At 44.4% G+C, this 7,382-nt stretch overlaps 1 non-coding gene across 1 annotated transcript; it reads right to left on the reverse strand.

The window, feature by feature from the left end:
• Window positions 1–6,914: 6,914 nt before the first annotated feature.
• trnai-uau (transfer RNA isoleucine (anticodon UAU)) lies at window positions 6,915–7,010 on the reverse strand. Its single transcript has 2 exons — window positions 6,973–7,010; window positions 6,915–6,950 (listed from the first exon to the last, which is right to left on the reverse strand). It is a non-coding gene; the product is annotated as a tRNA-Ile (tRNA).
• Window positions 7,011–7,382: the final 372 nt, after the last annotated feature.

The following is a 7,382-nucleotide window of genomic DNA, read 5'->3' on the forward strand; positions in this document are numbered from 1 at the left end:
GCTTGCAAGACCTGGTTCCTCTTTTTACCTATGTCGTAGGTACCGATATGTACCACTTTCTCTTTATACCTGTCCGTGATGTTGATGGAGAGATACGCTCATTAAGCAGGGTCATGATGTTGATGGTGAAACACGCTCTTGAAACAGTCCATGATGCTAATAGTGAGACTCAATCTGAACAGGGCGATGAGGCAGATATTGAGACTCTCTATAAACACTGCCATGATGTTGATGGTGAGACACTCTTTAAAAAGGGTCGTGATGTTCATGGTGAGGCTCCTTTTAAACAGTGTCATAATGAAGATGGAGAGAATCTCTCTTTAAACATGGTCATGATGCTATTTTAAGTGGGCAATGATGCTAATGGTCAGACTTTTTTAAAAAATAGGGTCATGATGCTGATGGTGAGATTCTCTTTTAACAGTGTCATGATGCTGATGATGAGACAATACCTGTAAACAGGGTAATGATGCCATTACAGACCTCATTACATCCTTGGTCCAAACATGGACAAAAGAGCTGAATTCCAGATGTGAGGTGAGAGTCACTGCCCTTGACATCAAGGCAGCAGTTGACCGAGTGTGGGACCAAGGAGCCCTAGTAAAATTGAGGTCAATGGGAATCAGGGGGAAAACTCTCCAGTGGCTGGAGTCATACCAAGCACAAAGGAAGATGGTAGTGGTTGTTGGAGGCCAATCATCTCAGCCCCAGGACATTGCTGCAGGAGTTCCTCAGGCAGTGTCCTCGGCCCAACCATCTTTAGTTGCTTCATCAATGACTTTCCCTCCATCATAAGGTCAGAAATGGGGATGTTCGCTGATGATTGCACAGTTTTCAGTTCCATTCGCAACCCCTCAAATAATGAAGCAGTCCGAGCCAGCATGCAGCAAGACCTGGACAACATCCAGGCTTCGGCTCATAAGTGGCAAGTAACATTCGCGCCAGATAAGTGCCAGGCAATGACCATCTCCAACAAGAGAGAGTCTAACCACCTCCGCTTGACATTCAACGGCATTACCATCGCCGAATCCCCCACCATCAACATCCTGGGGATCACCATTGACCGGAAACTTAACTGGACCAGCCTTATACATATTATGGCTGCGAGAGCAGGTCAGAGGCTGGGTATTCTGCGGCGAGTGACTCACCTCCTGACACCCCAAAGCCTTTCCACCATCTACAAGGCACAAGTCAGGAGTGTGATGGAATACTTTCCACTTGCTTGGATGAGTGCAGCTCCAACAACACTCAAGAAGCTCGACACCATCCAAGACAAAGCAGCCCGCTTGATTGGCACCCCATCCACCACCCTAAACATTCACTCCCATCACCACCGGCGCACTGTGGCTGCAGTGTGTACCATCCACAGGATGCACTGCAGCAACTCGCCAAGGCTTCTTCGACAGCACCTCCCAAACCCGCGACCTCTACCACCTAGAAGGACAAGAGCAGCAGGCACATGGGAACAACACCACCTGCACGTTCCCCATCAAGTCACATACCATCCCGACTTGGAAATATATCTTCATTCCTTCATCGTCACTGGGTCAAAATCCTGGTACTCCCTTCCGAACAACACTGTGGGAGAACCGTCACCACACGGACTGCAGCGGTTCAAGACGGCGGCTCACCACCACCTTCTCATGGGCAATTAGGGATGGGCAATAAATGCTGGCCTCACCAGCGACGCCCACATCTCATCAATGCATAAAAAAAAAGTCCCTTAATACCTTTGGTTGCCAAAAATCTATCTGTCTCAGATTTAAATTTAGCAATTCAGCTAATATCAATTGCCGTTTGCGGAAGAGAGTTCCAAACTCTTACTACCCTTTTGTGTAGAATGTTTTTCTCATCTCGCTCCTGAAAGGTCTGCCTCTGATTTTTACACTGTGTCCCCGACTCGTAAAATCCCCAGCCAGCTGAAATAGTTTCTCTCTATCCACCCTATCTGTTCCCATTAAAATCTTATAAAGTTCGATCAGACCACCACTCAACCTTCGAAACTCCAGAGAATACAACCCCAATTTGTGTAATCTCTCCTCGTAAATTGATCCTTGAAGTCCGGGTATCATTCTAGTAAACCTACGCTGCACTCCCTCCAAGGCCAATATGTCCTTCTGAAGGTCCGGTGCACAGAACTGCTCACAGCACTCCTGGTGCGGTCTAACCAGGGTTTTGTATAGCTGCAGCATAACTTCTGCCCCCTTGTACTCCAGTCCTCGAGATATAAAGGCCAGAATTCCATTTGCCTTCTTGATTATTTTCTGCACCTGTTCATGACACTTCAATGATCTCTGTCCCTCAACCTCGAAGTCCCTTTGGACAGCCACTGTTTTTAACTTTTTACCATTTAGAAAATACCCTGCCCGCAATATAATGGGAAGAGCGGACTTCAAATATCACCCTCTGAGTCTGAAGAACAAAATCTGCGCACAATATAATGGGAAGAGCGGACTTCAAATATCACCCTCTGAGTCTGAATAACAAACTCTGCCCACAATATAATGGGAAGAGGGGACATCAAATATCACACTCTGCACAAACACAAGATTGCAGGGTGTGAGAAAGACAAATCAACGGTCTTCTGATCACTCGCTAAATAACACATTTATCTGGGGAAGAACAGAAATAAAACTAATTTCTTGGCATTATCTATATTTAACATTATAGTTGCGGCTTTAATTTTGAAAACCGCCCTTCGCTGAGCTGTGAGTGCGACAGAAAACTCTGTCGTTCAAGTAAACGATCAGTTAACACAGTTGGTGTCGGGAACACATGAAAAAGAAACAAAATAGAATCATAGCAATGATAGAAATTTAACGCACAAAAGGAGGCCATTCGGCCCATCGTGTCTGTGCCGGCCGAAATAAGGGCTGTCCAGCCTTATCACACTTTCCAGCATTTGGTTTCTCGCCTTATAAGTTAAGGCAGTTCAAGTGGATATCCACGTAATTTTTAAACGCGATGAGGGTTTCTGCCTCTTCCAACCTTCCAGGCAGTGATTCCAGATCCCCACCACCCACTGAAAAACATTCTGCTCTCCCCTATAATCCTTCTAACAAGTCATTCTTCAAAATCATCCACCTTCTTCAAAATCATGACGGGTCCAGACAGAGCAGATTGAGAGAAGCTGTTCCCATTGGCGGAAGGGTCAAGGACCAGAGGAGATAGGTTCAAGGTGATTGGCAAAAGAACCAATGGTGACATGAGGAAAATCTTTTTTACACAGAGAGTGGTTCGGAACTGGAATGCACTGCCCGAGGGAGTGGGGGAGGCAGATTCAATCATGGCCTTCAAAAGGGAACTGGATACGTACTTGAAGGGAAAGAATTTGCATGGTTACGGGGATAGGGCGGAGGAGTGAGACGAGCTTGATTGCTCTTGAATAGAGCTGGCGCAGACTCGATGGGCCGAATGGCCTCCTTCCGTGCTGTTACCTTTCTGTGATTCTATGAATATAAGTGGATGGAGCTTGCACGACTGAAACTGTGCTGTGTTGTCTCTGAACATCAAACTCACCGAGTCCCTTAACTGCTGTACGTTGGAGAGCTCAGACCACCAATGTGGAGACCATTGTTTTTTCCAGCTGTTATTCACATCTTCTCTTTCAGTAATTTTCCCGGTAGCTGAGAATGAAGTGAGCTGAAATGAGCAGGTCCAACGAGCTGGTTTGGAGCACAGGCCAATGACTGATCGCAGCTTGTTACTCAGTCAGTCACCTCCGTTACAGCCGCTCCTGTCAGTAACAATTGAAGAGAAACTGTAAATCTGAAACTAAAATAGATAATTTACAATACTTTATATCATCCCACACTTCTCTGTTTCACAGTTTGTCAAACCCAAAACAGCCTCTGTCTGAGAATTGAATGGTTATCGGGGCCGTCACTTAATATCGGAACTCGTTGATTTTTCGGGGCTGATGCTGGTTTATTTCTTTCAGTGAGTGACCCATTTTACACCAAGTGAAGGTCCAATTCTCAGATCAGAGTCTGGGACACTCTGCTATGTCCAGTCTCCGTTTTGCGAAATTCTAAACCCCTCTGGTCCGGTCATTTCTTGGGAATGAGTCCGAAGCAGTCGGGCCACTCGTTTTTAATATCTGTGTCCTCACTGCTAAATAATAAGATTGCGGGTTTCCTCATCAATAATTGTAAATTATTATACTGACTGTTGAGAATCCAATGGAATTGAGCCCCAGATATTCAGTCTGTGCATCTCCTCATAATTGTTGGTGTTTCTCTACAAGTAATAAAAGCAACCGTCTGGTGAAGTAACTCATTGCACAAATATTCCCCGCTATTAATTCCTCTCTTGTTTAATGCAAGGCGAGTGTAGCTCGAATATTATTTTGACGACTATAATTATTTCCTGAATTTCTTTCCACATTGTGCTCCATTTTTTAGGATGATTTGTGAATGATATTTACCAAATGAGCATTTCCTGCTCAGTGGTGATTTATATTTACCTCCAGCAAAAGCTGATTTCTCCTGACATATTACTCCTGCTCCTAACTACAACAACAAGCTTGGTGTGAAATATATGAACGAAAGTGTTTAATAAAATGGAATAGGGAGAATTTAGATATTTACAAAAGTTTGCCCAACATCAGATCGTCCCCAGATTCACAAGAACAGAGTGAAAGAAGAGGTAAAATGTATTGGGCTCTGTGGCGCGACGGAAAGCACATTGGACTTTTAGTTCAAGACTGTAACGACATTTGAAAGGTTCTGGGCTCGAGTTCTCTCAGAGTTATATTTCAGATCACGACTCTTTAATAATGATGCTGTGTTCCACTAGAGTTATATTTCAGATCAGGCCTCCATAATAATGATGCTGTGTTCCCCCACAGTTAGATTTCAGATCAGGCCTCCATAATAATGATGCTGTGTTCCCCCAGAGTTATGTTTCAGATCAGGGCTCCATAATAATGATGCTGTGTTCCCCCAGAGTTATATTTCAGATCAGGGCTCCATAATAATGATGCTGTGTTCCCCCAGAGATATATTTCATATCAGGGCTCCATAACAATGATGCTGTGTTCCCCAGGAGTTATATTTCAGATCAGGGCTCCATAATAATGATGCTGTGTTCCCCAGGAGTTATATATCAGATCAGGGCTCCATAATCATGATGCTGTGTTCCCCCAGAGTCATATTTCAGATCAGGGCTCCATAATAATGATGCTGTGTTCCCCCAGAGTTATATTTCAGATCATGGCCCCATAATAATGATGCTGTGTTCCCCCAGATTTATATTTCAGATCATGGCTCCATAATAATGATGCTGTGTTCCCCCAGAGTTATATTTCAGATCATGGCACCATAATAATGATGATGTGTTCCCCCAGAGTTATATTTCAGATCATGGCACCATAATAATGATGCTGTGTTCCCCCAGAGTTATATTTCAGATCATGGCCCCATAATAATGATGCTGTGTTCCCCCAGATTTATATTTCAGATCATGGCTCCATAATCATGATGCTGTGTTCCCCCAGAGTTATATTTCAGATCATGGCACCATAATAATGATGCTGTGTTCCCCATGAGTTATATTTCAGATCATGGCACCATAATAATGATGATGTATTCCCCCAGATTTATATTTCAGATGAGGGCTCCATAATAATGATGCTGTGTTCCCCCAGATTTATATTTCAGATGAGGGCTCCATAATAATGACGCTGTGGGTGAAACAAAAATCCAAGCTGATGTCCATGAAAGGCAACTGCCGCCCCGACACTTCCTGTTAAGCGAGTGGCGCCGGTCCACCCCGACTTTCTCAATCCTGAATTCCCTTTGATCTGGATTGACGAACCGCTCTCAATTATGACGTTTTCGGCCTGCACTGTTCAGGTCTCCATATTACGGAAACGGATATAGAAGCTCTGGAGAACGAAAATAAAATATTCACGAGGATCATAACAATTCTAACAGGTTATACCTATCAGGAAAGACTGTACAGTGTGGGAAATTTTACTCTAGAAGAGAGAAGACTAAGAGGTGACCTGGTCGAGGTCTTTACAATTATGTCGTGGTTTGATAGGTGGGGATAGAGAAGATGATTCAACTTACGGGGAGCCGAAATTTTCGGGTGATCAGTAGAAAATAGTCACCAATACCTTCAATAAGGAATTCAGGAGAAACATTTTTACTCAGACAGTGGTGAGAATGTGGAACTTAATGCTACATGGAGTAGTTGAGGAGAATATCTTCGAAATATGTAAGGGGACGCTAGATAAGTACACGAGAGAGAAAGGAACAGAAAGATATGCTGATAGTTTTAGATGAGATGGAGTAGGAGGAATATTGTGTGGAGCATAAACACCAGCAGAGACCAGTTGGGGCGAATGGCCCGTTTCTGTAAATTCTATCTGGAATCTATGTATTATTTTATCGCAGGGTTACACTGTCGTATTGTGCAGTGTTTCGTTTTAAACACAGGTTCTGCATCTGAGACAATATAGTACACAGGCGAAAGTAAAAGGTACTACTTTATTGTAACACTTATAACATACAAGTACTGTAACAGACAAACAACCAATCACAAGCTCACGTGCGTCTGCCCGTCGGGGACCCCTGAAGTCGACGGCTGGTAATTGAGCCTGTGGTTCTCCAAGGCACCGTATGCACTCGCAGTCCTCGGTGAAGTCCTCAGAGTCTGGAAAGTCCCCGATAGTGATACTGGGGCATGAACAAGTGCATTTGTGGCGGACGGCCAGTTCAAACAGCTGGTGGCATGAGGCGTCTTGCGCGTTGTAAACACATTTAGCTGCTGACAACACTTGTGATATGTCATAAAGTTCACCCTTATGTTCCAGTGCCCACATGAGAACACGAAGAAGGAGATGCTTCAGGGAACAGACCAGCTGTCCCTTGAACTCCGGTGGAAATGTTAGAAGCAAAAGGTTAAACTGCTCCAGGTGAGGCTCGAACTCACAACCTCGGCATTTCTTGAGCCTGAATACTGTTATATAAGTACCGCGCGCTAACCGATTTCGCCACTGGAGCCGCGTTGGTTTAGTAGTCTCATCAAACACACTCATTTTCGGCCTGTAAGACTGCATATTCTTTCAGGCAGGTTTCCAAGTGGACACATGCCGCCACCTGCCACTTGGGCATTGGTGTTTTGGAAATCGAATTCTTTCCTGCCACACACGAAGCAAGTGTTCGATTAACGCCCAATGTAGCAGCATTTTCATTCTGCATTCATGACATCGCGTGAATTGCGATAAATTCATATTCAGCTTCGATCTGCACAACATCTTTTCTCCATGTGTGTTGTTTTCACTTCACCTCGGCTTCTATTCGCAAAGGGTGGGAGACGTTTTGGAACGCTCTTCTGCAGATGGAAGTTGATGGTAGCACACTTGTGAATGCTAA

The sequence above is a fragment of the Heptranchias perlo genome, unplaced genomic scaffold, assembly GCF_035084215.1.
Source record: "Heptranchias perlo isolate sHepPer1 unplaced genomic scaffold, sHepPer1.hap1 HAP1_SCAFFOLD_54, whole genome shotgun sequence".
Classification (NCBI taxonomy): domain Eukaryota; kingdom Metazoa; phylum Chordata; class Chondrichthyes; order Hexanchiformes; family Hexanchidae; genus Heptranchias; species Heptranchias perlo.